Below are 15,588 nucleotides of genomic sequence, written 5' to 3' on the forward strand. Positions count from 1 at the left end.
AAAACTGTCTAGGTTAGGCCTATGTCCTAAAAATGTCCCACTCCCCTTTCTTTCCCTTCTCCTCTGTCTCCAAGCATGACAGAAGTGGCAGTTATTTAAAATAAGCTGCTACTATCATTAGCATCACCTTTGGATACCTCTTAGACGAGTACCTCTCAACCTTGGAAGCATATTAGAATCACTTGGAAAGCTTTCAATCATCCTGATGCCCAGGCCAAACCCCTGACCAATTAAGTAGGGATCCCCAGGTGGACCCAGGCATTGGGGTTTTGGAAGCTTGCCTGGTGATTTCAATGTGCAGCCAAATTGAGAACCACTGCTCTAGATCCACTTTCCCCCAAATCCCTTCAAATCTTCTCCCTAACCTAGTTTTCATCCCGTGCCTTCTGTCTTGGAATTTCTTCTCTTTCTAATTATTTTGGCTGAGTCCACTCAGCAGGTTTCCTTGTTCTGTTGGGATTTTTCCTGATGCCCTGATGCCTCTTACCTGTCTCCATTTGGCATTGATGTGCTACTCACCGCTCTGTCCAAGCCTGCAGGACACCTGGGATAGCTTCTCCTTGTTTTGGAAAAAGAAGATCACACATGCCACTGTCTTTCAAACTGTTTTGCCATTTGCTCCTGCTGCAGCGTTTTTCTTACTCTTGCCTACTTATCCTGCCAGAACTCATGCAGAATTCTCCTTCCCTGCGCAGCCACCTCTGACTATCCCAGGCTCAGGTAGACGAACCCTTTTTCTCTTGATTCTCTAATAGCACTAACCTCACATGTTACGACATTTCATCTGCGTAACAAGTCGAGGGAGAGGGGCTGCCATGGCAGCTGTAAGAACTTCTTGTGGAAAAAAATATGAGTGCTTGGGGCAAAATTTCATACCAAGAGGAGTAAAAAACAGTTCAGAAATGCATTTTCAAAGTCAAAGAGGGATTGCTAGTCATTCCAGAGAGAAGAAAGGAGGTCATCCACTCTGCAATATGACCTACACTATGATTTTCTCAAAATCCTGAGTGTATTCTATAAAATTATTACAAAATATTTTATAAGAGTAGATTTCTTAGGGCACTGCCAGTGTGTCTGTGTCCAGGGAATTGCAGGGAAAAACAGGTCACATGAGCACTGGCATAAAGACAAGAATAAGCAGAGGGCTCTCACAGAAACCTTAGAGAGGGCTTTAGACTATCACAGGTTGTGGAATGTGTGTTAAGGCCAGATTTGTCCACACCTATAATGAGCAGAGAGGCTGCATCCATTATTGGAATTCTTTTTAAGCATTCTCTATGCCCACTGAACTGTGGGTTTTCCGATGGAAGGGCCTATCTCCATGCATCCCAGTTTTCTGGGTACAAGTCTTGGCACATGGGATGCTCTAAATAAATCTTTGGAGAATGAATAACATAAAAAGCATATAATATAGGCTTTTTTTTCCTAAGGTTCAAGGAAGCATGAAGGAGTCCTTATTGTCTGTGGCTATTCTATGGCTCAGACTAAATTCTCCTTTATTCCCTACTTAGATGCTATTGAACTTGTTTCTCCAAACTCTGTTATTCAAAATTTGATTAATTTGAGCTCAAAATGACATTTCAAAATCCCCTATTCCCAAACACATAGCTCATCAAAAACACCTCCCACTATTTACAATTCCACTTCATTGAAATATGATGATGCCAGGCAGACAGCAGTGTGTATTCAGTGGAATTCAATTTTCCTGATCACTGGCTCCATCGATCAGTCTGTTTGCAAAGGGCTGATGCAAGCATTCATCCACTTCATACAGACGGTGGGTGAGCCACTCTCCTATTATTTCTGCAAGTGAAAAAGGTTGTTAAACTATAATGATGGTATTCTGAAGGATCACTTTACTATTGTTGTTTTAAGCTTTATTGAGATTCTATCAAGGGCCAGGAGTTTTTCCTATGTGTTCATATTTAATCTTTACAACTGACATTTTAGGGGGGAAGAATCTGAGACTTAGAGAACTTAGGTGAATTGTCCACAGTTACAGAGCTGGCAATGTGTGGAGCCGGAATTCAAACACAGTTCTTGTGATTTCAGAATTGAATATTATCCATTATACTTGGTTCTCCCCTTGGCAGTTGTCTTGGGGCTGAGGCAGGGAAGGTAGAAAGAAGTGTGACTGAGAAAGGAATCCCAAGACAATCTGATAGAGAAGAAAAATTACAGTGGCTTATTATTCAACATATTCACCACCTGTCACTCTCTCCTGGAATCCCCACTGTGGCTGAATAAGCACTTGTTCCTTTAGCCAGAAGGCTACACTTGGCCACAGGCCTGTCTCTTCCCATGTGTTGTGAGTTCCTCGAGACAGTGCACACCAAACACAAACACACACACTCAGGGCAGTGCCCAGGCCCAGAGGAGCTGGTAGCATGATGAGCAAATGTGGTGTCAGAGAAGAGGTGTCTTCAGGGAAGGAAACTCTGTGACTCTTGCAGGCAAGCAGCGTCTTCACCAGAGGTAATGGTCTGGGCATCTGCCTTAGACAGAAGACAGAAAGGCCTGGGAGAGACACATCCAGAATTCCAATCTACCTGGTAGTGTTGCCAACACAAATCTCCTTGAGGATAAAACCTTTTCTAACCCAGGCAGAGCCAGGAAAGTGCTCTGCAGGACCCATCTCAGCCGCATCACAGTTCAGGAAGCATGACTACTGTATCTTCAAAACTTCACTAAACGTTCCTTGTTGTTCATTGTTATGTCAATAGACACCTTCTACATTGTAGCTACCCCCAATGCATGAAATGCATGGAAAAAATCTAAAAGAGAATTATATTTTTGATCCATAGGTAAAATTGGAGAAAAATTGGGAGCATGCTTCTCTCTCTCTCTCTTTTTTTTTTGTGATGGAGTCTCGCTCTGTCACCCAGTCTGGAGTGCAGCGGTGTGATCTTGGCTCACCACAACCTCCACCTCCCAGATTCAAGTGATTCTCCTGCCTCAGCTTCCCAAGTAGCTGGGACTACAGGTGTGTGCCACCACACCCAGCTAATTTTTTTTTTTTTTTTTTTTTTTTTTTTTTGTGGTAGAGACGTGGTTTTGCCACATTGGCCAGGCTGGTCTCAAACTCCTGACTTCAAACGATCCGCCCACCTTGGTCTCCCAAAGTGCTGGGATTACAGGCATGAACCACCATGCCCGGCACTTCTCTCTTTTTAGGCAATAATTCTAGCTGTTCTGAAGACCAAAACTGGTCAATACTTGTCCTCAGTTTCTCTGAAAACTGAATCATGCATCATGAGAATTCCCTTCTCTAGTAGGAGAGCTCTTCAAAGCAATCATTTTCTTTATTAGCAAGTGTGGGTGTCTTCATAAACTTCTGGATTTGTTTGCAGGGTCTGGTTAACAAAGGATAGGATCTCATATGGCGCTCATAGCAAATCTGAAATAGGTGGGGCTGACACTATCTGTTGTTTCTATTTTGCAGATACTCATGAAACTGAGGCTCAGAGAGTGTGCATGACTTACGCAAGCTCACACAGCTAAGTAACAATTATACTTGGATGAGATCTGGGTGTTCTGTTGTCCAGTCCAATATCACGTTGTACATTAAGACTTGAGTCATGCCAGTATCCCTATGATCATAGTCACACTTTTATCATCTAACCTCGAATCCTTAAACCTTAATATTCATTTCTCTTAGAAAAATAAAACATGGTAGAACCCAACTTCTGTACTGAATACAATCTGACACCACTCTGAATAGAGAACCTCCAGGAAGCCATTCTGGTGGGTGGCGAAAGGTCACAGGAGGTGCAGTGTTTGAAAAAGCAATACAGATTTCAACAATCAGGTTATTAAGCAAAAATTCTTAGATAAGCTTTCTAATCCTATCAAGGGCTTACTCCTATTCCCCACTCAGCTGGCAAAGTTCAATTACATTGTAGGTCAAAATAAACACTGCAGGGGAAAGATTTTATTGTTTTGCTCTCATTGAGGCTAAGTATTTGACTCCTTGTGGATAGTAAGCATCAGTGTTTCAAAAGTGTGTGTGTGTAAGAGAGAGAGAGATGGAGAGAGAGAGAATATCTGTACTGTTTTCAAGTCCTGGCTATTATATAGTAAATTTTAAATGTCTTAAACTTGGTTAATCACTCTGATTGATATTTTGTGTTCCAGTTGTCAAAAAGAAGAAAGAAAAAAAAAAAAAAACAAAGAAAAGGGGAGCAAAAATGGAAATATTTGAAAAAAGAGGGGCATATGAACATAGATACATGTATTATCTTTACAATGTTTATAGTATAGTTAATAAAGGAATTTTACCCACCTACATTGCTAATTTATTCCTGAACACTACTCCATGTACAAAGTAGGCAGGGTAAGTACACATATCAGCATTTTTTTTTAAAAGATAAACAGAAAGGCAGAATCAGATCTAGAGTCCTGTTTGGGAGCCTCTAGTTCATGTCATTTTTGCATGAATATTAGCCTTCCCTTACATAGTGTTCGCCAGTATAAGACGCCATTAAAAATGCTTTATGTTGACTCACATAATATATAGCTGTACCTACTCTGATTCAAAACACAACTGAACTTTATCAGTTTTATACAAACCATGTATTTAGTTTTATACAAACTGAAATAATCCATGGTAGGGAAGGAGTATTAATTTAGGGGAAAAAAAGTGAACCATTGGCTATGGCTATATAAATAATATAATTTTCAATGGTTGTGCTGAATTTGCACAACACTGAACACTTTTAAAAAAACTTTCTCACATGCAGTACCTTTCATTCTCACTGGAGCCCCATGAGGTGTCACTTTCCCCATTAGACATGGGGTAGCAGGAGCTGAGGCTCTGTGTTCTGGAACTAAGTCAAATTAGTGACTCATGCCCAGTGCTGCAGGTGGGTGGCAGATCTTGTGGGTGGTAGATGTTGGGGAAAATGGGAAAAGTAAGGACTGGAAAGTGGAGTGGCATGGAGAGGGAACCCTAGTGGGGCAGAAGGCTCAGACGACAAAGTCCTTTGAAGTGAGGTGAAGACTTGTCTGAGTAGTGGTGGGATTCATCCTTTTGCTTTGTGCTTTAGCCTTTAATGACATCCATCTCCCTCACCTTCCAGATTTATGCTCTTTCATTATGAACCCATTATGTGCTCAAGAGACTGTGCACTGCAGATATTCTCCTCGCAGAGCCCTTGTAATTCTGCCTGCACCCATGTTCAGAATCCAATCGAGAAAAGAAGGCCAGTGGGGTGGGAGCTGGGGGACCAGCAGCCATTGTCTCCTGTGGCAGCCTGATGGGATAGATTTTTCAAAGGGATGCACAGGCTGAAATGTGTGTGTCCACTGAATTCATGGTGACAGCTCTGCTACCTCCATGACTGAGCACTGGGGTCATCCACCCAATTCAGTCCCTTAGTTGCCAGTGTCTTGGGGCAAGGTGAAGTCAAGAGTGTGGGCCAGGACTTAGGTTTCCAACTATCACTCAGCAAATATACCCTGCCTTATCATTTAATTTTTCACTCTAACAATTACTTATCAAGCACTGAAAATCAACACCATGTCAAAAGCTGAATACGGGGGTAAACTTTCATTTATTTTGCAAATACTTACACAATACTTACTACAGGCTATGCACTGGTTTAATTGCTTTATTATTAATACATAACTTAATCTTCACTCCAATAATAAGAGGAATATTATTATCTTCATTTCACAGATGAAAAAACTAAGATACAGAAAAGTTAAGAAACTTGTTTGAGATCACACAGCTAGTGACATTTAGAGCTGGAATTTGAATCTATGCTGTATAGCTCCAGAGTGGATACTATTAACCACCGCCTTTCAAAATCTCTGCCTTAAGTATTTCATAGTCCAGAAAGTCAGACAAATAGTCATGGTAGATTATAATGATTATTGCAATTGGGATATAGACAAAGTACTGTAAAGAAGCAGAGTTTGAACAGTTGTACTGGCTGCCTGGGTCCCTACACTTTTCTGATCCTGGTACTTACTCTTCTTGGTCCCTCACACTCTATTCTCACTAGCTTCCTGCTGACCTTGTCCCATATCTGACCCAGAGACCAACTCTTATCACTGTAAGGGGGATTTATGGCTTCTTATGCCAGCAGTGCAGGACACTTGGCACAAGACAGCCTGACGGCTCATCCTGTGTAGATCCATGCTCTCTAAATGGGTTCCTCCTGCCCAACTCTTCTGATCAAGCCCCATCTCATATAATTGGTCGAGAAATTACAGCCTCTGCCTTGGGTCCTGCTCAGACTCTCTGGAAAGTACGCTGATCTCTCTCTGTTTGGGATGAACAAGAAGGGGATCTGGCTGAAACATCTGAGTCTTCTTCTAGGACCAGGGCTTATTGCATTCTTCAGGCTACTTAAGTAGGTGGCTCCTTCCTTCCTCATTGCCTCAAGTGTGTTCCTCCAGTGCTTGGACATGAAGGCTGCCCTTCTCTGTGGAAAGGGGCCTCTTTCCAGTCAATGATAACTGGACATTTTCCCACTGGAATGTATAAACAAGCTTTGAGGTCTCAAACTCCTTAGGACTAAAGCTCTGTCGTCTCTCTCCAACCCTTTCTCCAACTGTATATCTGAGGTCCCGAGACTTGCTGACTGATGTCGCCACCATTGTCTGCCCATTTCAGACACCTGCCTTACCACTCTCCTTCCCCAAGTCACATGCCAGGACTGCCATCTGTCTCCATACCCTGCATATCCTATGGTCCATTTATCACAACCCTCTCATGTCCTCTGCAACTGTTTCTAGAAGATCACCCTGATGTCTCCTCCAGCAACTTCTGCAATTACAAGCAATTCATCAGCAGTCTTCATGCTTGGACTGTTTATTTATATCAAATTCTAGCCGTTGGCCTCACTTTATTTTTTTAGGTGTTTGATCTCAAGAAAATCAACCATTTCTGACACTCAAGACACTGGCATTTTCTCGTAGCTTTTTCTTCTGCATCCATAAAACAGAGGGCTCCATCATGTAATCAAAGGGAGCAAGAGGCAGAGGTTTCGTCCTAAGGCATCTGATAAATACATTTAATCTTTATTTTAGTGTTTTTAGATATGCTAGGCACTCTATTATATTTTTATTTTCACTTTCTTATCCATCCTTACAAAACTCTTTTAAATTGGTAGTTATTATTGTAACCACCCAAGGGGTTCTTCCTGCCCATTGCATAAAGAAAGACCACAGTATTATAGTAGAGAAAGAGTTTAATAGACACGAGGTGTGCCACGCCACATGGGAGATGGAGTTCCTACTTAAATTATCTTGCCAGAAGCTCCTAGGTTAGAGGATCTTCAAAGGCAGTTTGAGGGAAGGGGTAGGGGTGGCTAGGTAACAGCTGCTTGCTGCTGATTGGTTGGAGTGGAGATAAAATCATGGGGCTCAAAGATGTCCTCCTGAAGACTGAATCACTTCTGGGTGGGCCACAGGAGCTGGGTTGGCAGTTCAAGTGGAGCCATCGGGTCCAGGTGGAGTCATGGTATCAAGTGTTCAAACCAAAGTGACTCCATCTTGAATAGGAGCTGGGTAAAATAAGACTGAGACCTACTGAGCTGCTGTCTCAGGAGGTTAGGCATTCTTAGTCAGAGGATGAGATAGGAGGTCGGCACAAGATACAGTCACCAAGGCCTTCCTCATAAAAGAGGATGCGGCAAAGGAGCCAGCCAAAACCCTTTTAAACCAAGATGGTGTTGAAAGTGACCATTGGTCCTCATTGCTCATTATATGCTAATTATAATACATTAGCATGCTAAAAGACACTCCCACCAGCACCACGACAGTTTATAAATGCCATGGCAACATCAGGAAGTTACCCTGTATAGACTAAAAAGGAGAGGAACCCTCAGTTCCAGGAATTGCCCACTTCTTTACCAGGAAATTCATGAATAATCCACACCTTGTTTAGCATGTAATCAAGAAGTAACTAGAAGTATATTCAGTTGAGCAGTACATGCCACTGCTCTGCCTATGGAGTGGCCATTCTTTATTCCTTTACTTTCTTAATAAACTTGCTTTCACTTTACTCTATGGACTCACTCCAAATTCTTTCTTACATGAGGTCTAAGAACCCTCTCTTGGGGTCTGGATCGGGACTCCGTCCCAGTAACAATGGGTATCAGACATGCAAAAACCTGGAAAGATATCTCAATAGTCCAATCTACAATAGTGGTGTTATTTGCAGGAGTAATTGGGGAATTTGCATATTTTATAACCTCTGGAATAATGGCTAACAATCTTATGTCAATTATGTCTGCACCTTTACAGGACTCAGGTTCCTCTCCGCCCCACAGCCTGATGGCCTCGCATTAGCTTTATAAAAGTGGTTGAGTTTTGCAGCAAGGCCTATTATCATTTAAACGATAGCCTACATGTCTTCCAAAGTTAGCTCAGCCCAACAGCCCAGGAATAATTAAGGGAATGGCAAGAAGGTGGGGGGTGATATTTCATCTTATTGTTATAATTTTCTAACTGATATAATTTTTGCAAAGCCAGTTTCAATATCACCATTTTACAAATGAGAAACTTAGGAGTAAAGCATTTAAAGGTTTAAAAGTATATTTTAAAGGAGCTCAATGGTTAAAAGTCACCTTTATTAAAAGGTTAACATCCAAGATGTGTGTGTGTTTGTGTGTGTATGTGCATGTTTGTATTTCAAAGGCCTTCATGTCTTCATGTTTTTGTTTGTTTTTCTCTCTTAGGACCTTGTCTTATTTTGAGCAAAAGTTTCTTTTTCTTCTCTGTTGACTGAATTTGGTTTTCACCTGATTTTTTGACTAAAACAGTTATTGCAACAGAGGCTACTTTTGTGTTTGTAAGCCTTTATTTATATGACAACATGTAATGACCCACCAAACACATGCCTACCATATAGTCAAACCCAGCTTTTTTTTTTCCTCTAAATTAAAGAGAAATAATTTAAGGAAGAGTGTTTCATGCGCGTCGGTGTGAAGAGACCACCAAACAGGCTTTGTGTGAGCAATAAAGCTGTTTATTTCACCTGGGTGCAGGCGGGCTGAGCCCGAAAAGAGAGTCAGCAAAGGGAGATAGGGGTGGGGCTATTTTATAGGATTTCAGTAGGTAAAGGAAAATTACAGTCGAAAGGGGATTGTTCTCTGGTGGGCAGAGTGGGGGTCACAAGGTACTCAGTAGGGGAGCTTTTGAGCCAGGATGAGCCAGGAGAAGGAATTTCACAAGACAATCTGTCATCAGTTAAGGCAGGAACAGGCCATTTTCACTTCTTTTGTGGTGGAATGTCAGCAGTTAAGGCAGGAACCGGCCATCTGGATGTGTACCTGCAGGTCACAGGGGATATGATGGCTTAGCTTGGGCTCAGAGGCCTGACATTCCTGTCTTCTTATATTAATAAGAAAAATAAAATGAAATAGTGGTAAAGTGTTGGGGTGGCGAAAATTTTGGGGGGTGGTATGGAGAGATAATGGGTGATGTTTCTCAGGGCTGCTTCAAGCGGGCTTAGGGGCGGTGTGGGAACCTAGAGTGGGAGAGATTAAGCTGAAGGAAGATTTTGTGGTAAGAGGTGATATTGTGGGGTTGTTAGAAGAAACATTTGTCATTTAGAATTATTGGTGATGGCCCGGATACAGTTCTGTATGAATTGAAAACTAAATGGAATAAGGAGAAAAACAGGTATAAAAGGTCTAAATATTGGGACGACTCGGGACATCTGATTAGAGAGTGCCTGAGGAGATTCAGCATAGTCCTGCCAGCAAAGATTATTTATTTACTTCAATAGTTAAGAGTGGTAGTTTGAGGATAGCACCAGGCGATATCAGCTGTGATGGCTTGGAGAAACAGTGTAAACCGGCAGTGTAAACAAGAGCAGGGCATGTATGAGTAGTTGAGAACGGTGAATAGGAGAATGACTAGACAGAAGATAGTAGGGATGACAAGTTTTTTGGGGGCACAGTCTAAGTTGGTCTGGTGTCTGGAATGAGACTGGGGCCTAATAAAAAGGAGCGTCTATAGAGGAGCTCAAATGGGCTGTACCTTGTAGCATTCCGGGGACAGGTCTGACTTCTGAGAAGGGAAAGTGGTAAAAGTATTGTCCAGTCCTTTTTAAGTCAGTGGCTGAGCTTGGTGAGGTGTGTTTTTAAAAGACCTTTAGTCCGTTCTACTTTTCCTGAAGATGGAGGACCATAAGGGATATAAAAGTTTCACTGAATACTAAGAGCCTGAAAAACTGCTTGGCTGATTTGACTAATAAAGGCTGGTCTGTTATCAGACTGTATAGAGGTGAGAAGGCTAAACTGAGGAATCATGTCTGACAGAAGGGAAGAAATGACTGCAGTGGCCTTCTCAGACCCTGTAGGAAAAGACTCTACCTATCCAGTGAAAGTGTCTACCTAGACTAAGAGGTATTTTAGTTATTTGACTCAGGGTATGTTGAGTAAAGCTAATTTGCCAGTCCTGGGTGGGGGCAAAACCTCGAGCTTGATGTGTAGGGAAGGGAGGGGGCTTGAATAATCCCTGAGGAGTAGTAGAATAGCAGATGGAACACTGAGAAGTTATTTCCTTGAGGATACATTTCCACGATGGAAAGAAAATGAGAGGTTCTAAGAGGCGGGCTAGTGACTTGTACTATAGCATAGCCTGCCTTTGCTGGTGTGTGGCGATTAGACCTGGTGGAACTGCCATCAATAAATCAAGTGTGATCAGGGTGAGGAACAGGAAAGAAGGAAATATGGGGAAATGGGGTGAATGTCAGGTGGATCAGAGAGATACAGTCATGGGGGTCAGGTGTGGTATCAGGAATAATGTGGGAGGCCGGATTGAAGTCTGGGCCAGGAACAATGGTAATTGTGGGACTTAACAAAGAGTGAGTACAGCTGAAGGAGCCAGGGAGCAGAAAGTATATGCATCAGGTATGAGGAAGAAAATAGATTTTGGAAGTTATGAGAAATGTAGAGAGTAAGTTGAGCATCGTTTGTGATTTTGAGGGCCTCTAAAAGTATTAGGGCGGCAGCAGCCGCTGCACGGAGACATGATGGCTAGGCTAAAACAGTAAGGTCAAGTTGTTTGCACAGAAAGGCTACAGGGTGTGGTCCTGGCTCTTGTGTAAGAATTCTGACCGCACTAACCATGCCTAGGAAGGAAAGGAGTTGTTGTTTTGTAAGGGATTGAGGTTTGGGAGATTAATCGGACATGATCAGCAGGGAAAGCACCTGTGTTTTTATGAGAATTATGCTGAGATAGGTAACAGATGAGGATGAAATTTGGGCTTGACTGAAGTAATGGGGGCTGTCTGTGAAGCCTTGCGGCAGTACAGCCCAGGTGACTTGCTGAGCCTAATGGGTGTCAGGGTCAGTCCAAGTGAAAGCAAAGAGAGGCTGGGATGAGGGGTGCAGAGGAATAGTGAAAAAAGCATCTTTAAGATCAAGCACGGAATAGTGAGTTGTGGAGGAAGGTATTGAGGACAAAAGAGTGTATGGGTTGGGCACCACAGGGTGAATAGGCAAAACAATTTGGTTGATAAGGCACAGATCCTGAACTAATCTGTAAGATTTGTCCAGTTTTTGGACAGGTAAAATGGGGGAATTGTAAGGAGAGTTTACAGGCTTTAAAAGGCCATGCTGTAGCAGGCAAGTGATAACAGGCTTTAATCCTTTCAAAGCATGCTGTGGGATGGGATATTGGCATTGAGCAGAGTAAGGGTGATTAGGTTTTAATGAGATGGTAAGGGGTGCATGATCGGTCGCCAAGGAGGGAGTAGACGTATCTTATACTTGTGGGTTAAGGTGGGGGAATACAAGAGGAGGATGCAAAGGAGGCTTTGATTTGGAAGAAGGGCAGCAATGAGATGTAGCTGTAATCCAGGAATAGTCAGGGAAGCAGATAATTTAGTTAAAGTGTCTCGGCCTAATAAGGGAACTGGGCAGGTGGGGATAACTAAAAGGAGTGCTTAAAAGAGTATTGTCTAAATTGGCACCAGAGTTGGGGAGTTTTAAGAAGTTTAGAAGCCTGGCTGTCAATACCCACAACAGTTATGGAGGCAAAGGAAACAGGCCCTTGAAAATAAGGTAATGTGGAGTGAGTAGCCTTGGTATTGATGAAGAAGGGGACAGACTTACCCTCCACTGTGAGAGTTACCCGAAGCTCAGCGTCCGTGATGGTCTAGGGGGCTTCCGAGGCAATCGGGCAGTGTCAGTCTTCAGCTGCTAAGCCAAGAAGATCTGGGAAGGAGTCAGAGAGCCTTGGGCCAGAGTTCCAGGAGCTCTGGGAGTGGCTGCCAGGTAAGTTGAACAGTCTGATTTCCAGTGGGGTCCTGCACAGATGGGACACGGCTTAGGAGGAATCCTGGGCTGCAGGCATTCCTTGGCCTGGTGGCCAGATTTCCAGCACGTGTAGCAAGGTCCTGGGGGAGGAGGTTCTGGAGGAACGCCTGGCAGCTGCGGTTCAGGCGTTTGGAAGTTCTTGTGTGCTGGAAATGTGGCTGGGGTTTGTCTCACAGTGGAGGCAAGGAATTGCAACTCTTTTCTATTATTGTACACCTTGAAGGTGAGGTTAATTAAATCCTGTTGTGGGGTTTGAGGGCCGGAATTTAATTTTTGGAGTTTTATTTAATGTCGGGAGCAGATTGGGTAATAAAATGTATTTTGAGAATAAGACGGCCTTTTGACCTTTTAGGGTCTAGGGCTGTAAAGTGTCTCAGGGTTGCTGCCAAACAAGTCATGAACTGGGCTGGATTTTTATATTTGATGAAAAAGAGCCTAAACGCTATCTGATTTGGGATAAAGAAAAAGGAGCATTAACCTTGACTATGCCTTTAGCTTCAGCCACTTTTTAAGAGTAAATTGCTGGGCAGGTGAGGGCTAGTCATGGAACGAAACTGTAAGCCGGACCGGGTGTGAGGAGGGGAGGTGATAAAAGGATTATAGGGTGGAGGAACAGAGGCTGAGGAAGAAGTGGGACTTGGCTCGGCCTGGTGACAAGCAGCCTGAGGAGGAGGGGAAAGATCAGATGGGTCTGTAGAAAAGGAAGACTGGAAAGACTCAGCGACGCTTGGGGTTGGGACTAAGGGGACAGGTGGGAGGGAAAGAGGAGGATTTGGGAGGAATCGCATTGGGAACAGAGACTAGAGAGGGACTGATGTGTAAAAGAATGCCTGGACATCAGGCACCTCAGACCATTTGCCCATTTTATGACAAGAATTATTTAGATCTTGTAGGATGGAAAAATTGAAAGTGCCATTTTCTGGCTATTTGGAACTACTGTCAAGTTTGTATTGGGGTCAAGCGGCATTGCAGAAGAAAATAAGATGCTTAGATTTTAGGTCAGGTGAGAGTTGAAGAGGTTTTAAGTTCTTAAGAACACAAGCTAAGGGAGAAGAAGGAGGAATGGAGGGTGGAAGTTTGCCCATAGTGAAGGAAGCAAGCCCAGAGAAAAGAGAGAGACATGGAGGGAAGGGGTTTGGGGGTTCTTACCCTCCAGAAAAGTGGGAAAGGGGTCGGGGCACAGAGATACAAGGTCAGGGCGTGGAAATAAGGGATTCGGGCACAGAGATAAGAGGTCAGTGCGCAGAAATAAGGGATTGGGGTACAAAGATGTAAGAGGTTGGGGCATGGAAATAAGGGATTGGGGCACAGAGATACGAGGTTGGGGTACTTGCCCCTCCTGTAGAAAAGTGGGACTTGCCACTAAAAGTGAAGGAGAAGGGGTTGGGGGTTTCTTGCCCCCCAGAAAGGCAGAGAAGGGGTACAGACATGGAGAGAAGGGGTTGGGGTACTTGCCCCTACTCCAGAAAAGCGGGACTTGCCGCTAAGGGTGAAGGACCAAGGCAGGCGTCCCAGCGTGGTCTGACACCTCTGAAACCTGGGTGAATAATCAGAGCAGCGTCCCTGCAATGATTAAACACCAAGGGAAGGCTGCCTTCCCTAGTCCGTGACCGGCGCCGGGGTTTTGGGTCCACGGATAAAACGTGTCTCCTTTATCTCTACCAGAAAATGAAAGGAGTTGAAATTAAAAGAAGGGAGAGATTGAAGAGTGGAAAGGAGAAAGTGGTGGAGGGACAGTGAGAGAGGTTGGAGAAGAGAGTAAAAAGAGGCCGCTTACCAGATTTGAAATTGATGAGATGTTTCTTGGGCTGGTTGGTCTGAGGACCTGAGGTCATAGGTGGATCTTTCTCATGGAGCAAAGAGCAGGAGGACAGGGGATTGATCTCCCAAGGGAGGTCCCCCGATCCAAGTCATGGCACCAAATTTCATGCACGTCTGTGTGAAGAGACCACCAAACAGGCTTTGTGTGAGCAGTAAAGCTGTTTATTTCACCTGGGTGCAGGTGGGCTGAGTCCGAAAAGAGAGTCAGTGAAGGGAGATAGGGGTGGGGCCGTTTTATAGGATTTGGGTAGGTAAAGGAAAATTATAGTCAAAGGGGGTGTTGTTCTCTGGCGGGCAGAGTGGGGGGTCACAAGGTACTCAGTGGGGGAGCTTTTGAGCCAGGATGAGCCAGGAGAAGGAATTTCACAAGACAATGTCATCAGTTAAGGCAGGAACAGGCCATTTTCACTTCTTTTGTGGTAGAATGTCAGCAGTTAAGGCAGGAACTGCCCATCTGGATGTGTACATGCAGGTCACAGGGGATATGATGGCTTAGCTTGGGCTCAGAGGCCTGACAGAGTGTAGTTTAGACACTTAGAAATGTCTTTGTTTAAAGAAAAACTTTTTAAGTGCACTGTAAAAACATCACATGGTCTAGCCTCATAATTATTCTCCCTTTTTGGAGACCCAGGATTCAGTGTGGGCTCTGCCCACATCTCAGAGACCCAGTTTTTTTTTTTTTTTTTTTAAAGGTAGTTTCTACCAAAATAAAATTGGTCTCCTTATACAATTCTATGAAAAATTTCTATAATTTTATATTTGATTTGGCATCAATCTTTAATCTTCTTCTAGCACCACCAGACTTTTTCTCTGTGAATCTTGAGATGGAAATTTTGCCATCTGATTTTTCATCTAAGAGTTACTTCCTTCAATATACAGATTTAGCGCTATTTAGCTGACAACTGCCAGAGTAAGGAAACAGGTTATCAAGAGTTTGCAAGTCTAAGATAGGAAAAAAAAGGAAGTCTTAGAAATCTGTAAGATACGCTTCCATTGGCATGTCTAATACATCTATGTATTTATGTGTTGTATACATGCGTCACTACTGAAAATATAGAAAGAGTTCTAATTAATTGGCTTAAGAAAATAAAAGCACTTGACTTGAATGGTTTATCAGGAAAAAAAGAAAAGACTAGTTAAATGCTTTTTCAAGTTTATGTAACTTAAGTAAAATCTTTAATAAATAAGCTAGCTTTAAAATTATTGGTAATGTTAGAAATGTCTTAAGAATTGCCAGCATACATTTTTGTTTGCATTTATTGATCAAGCAATTTCATACTTATCCCTTCCAAATACTACAAGGTGTCAAAATTTGGCATGGGGTAACAAAACTATAAACCCAACCCCAAACAATGATTTTTGCTTATGTAATTTTTAAGAAATAAGACATTGATATAGGTTTAATGAAAATAGCTGCATCTTAAATTTAGTAAGATTACCATATCTTCTCATCCCATGGCTTTAGACAGTCTAGTCCACAGACAGTAAG

This window comes from Pan troglodytes, chromosome 2 (assembly GCF_028858775.2).
Source record: "Pan troglodytes isolate AG18354 chromosome 2, NHGRI_mPanTro3-v2.0_pri, whole genome shotgun sequence".
In the NCBI taxonomy this organism is placed as follows: domain Eukaryota; kingdom Metazoa; phylum Chordata; class Mammalia; order Primates; family Hominidae; genus Pan; species Pan troglodytes.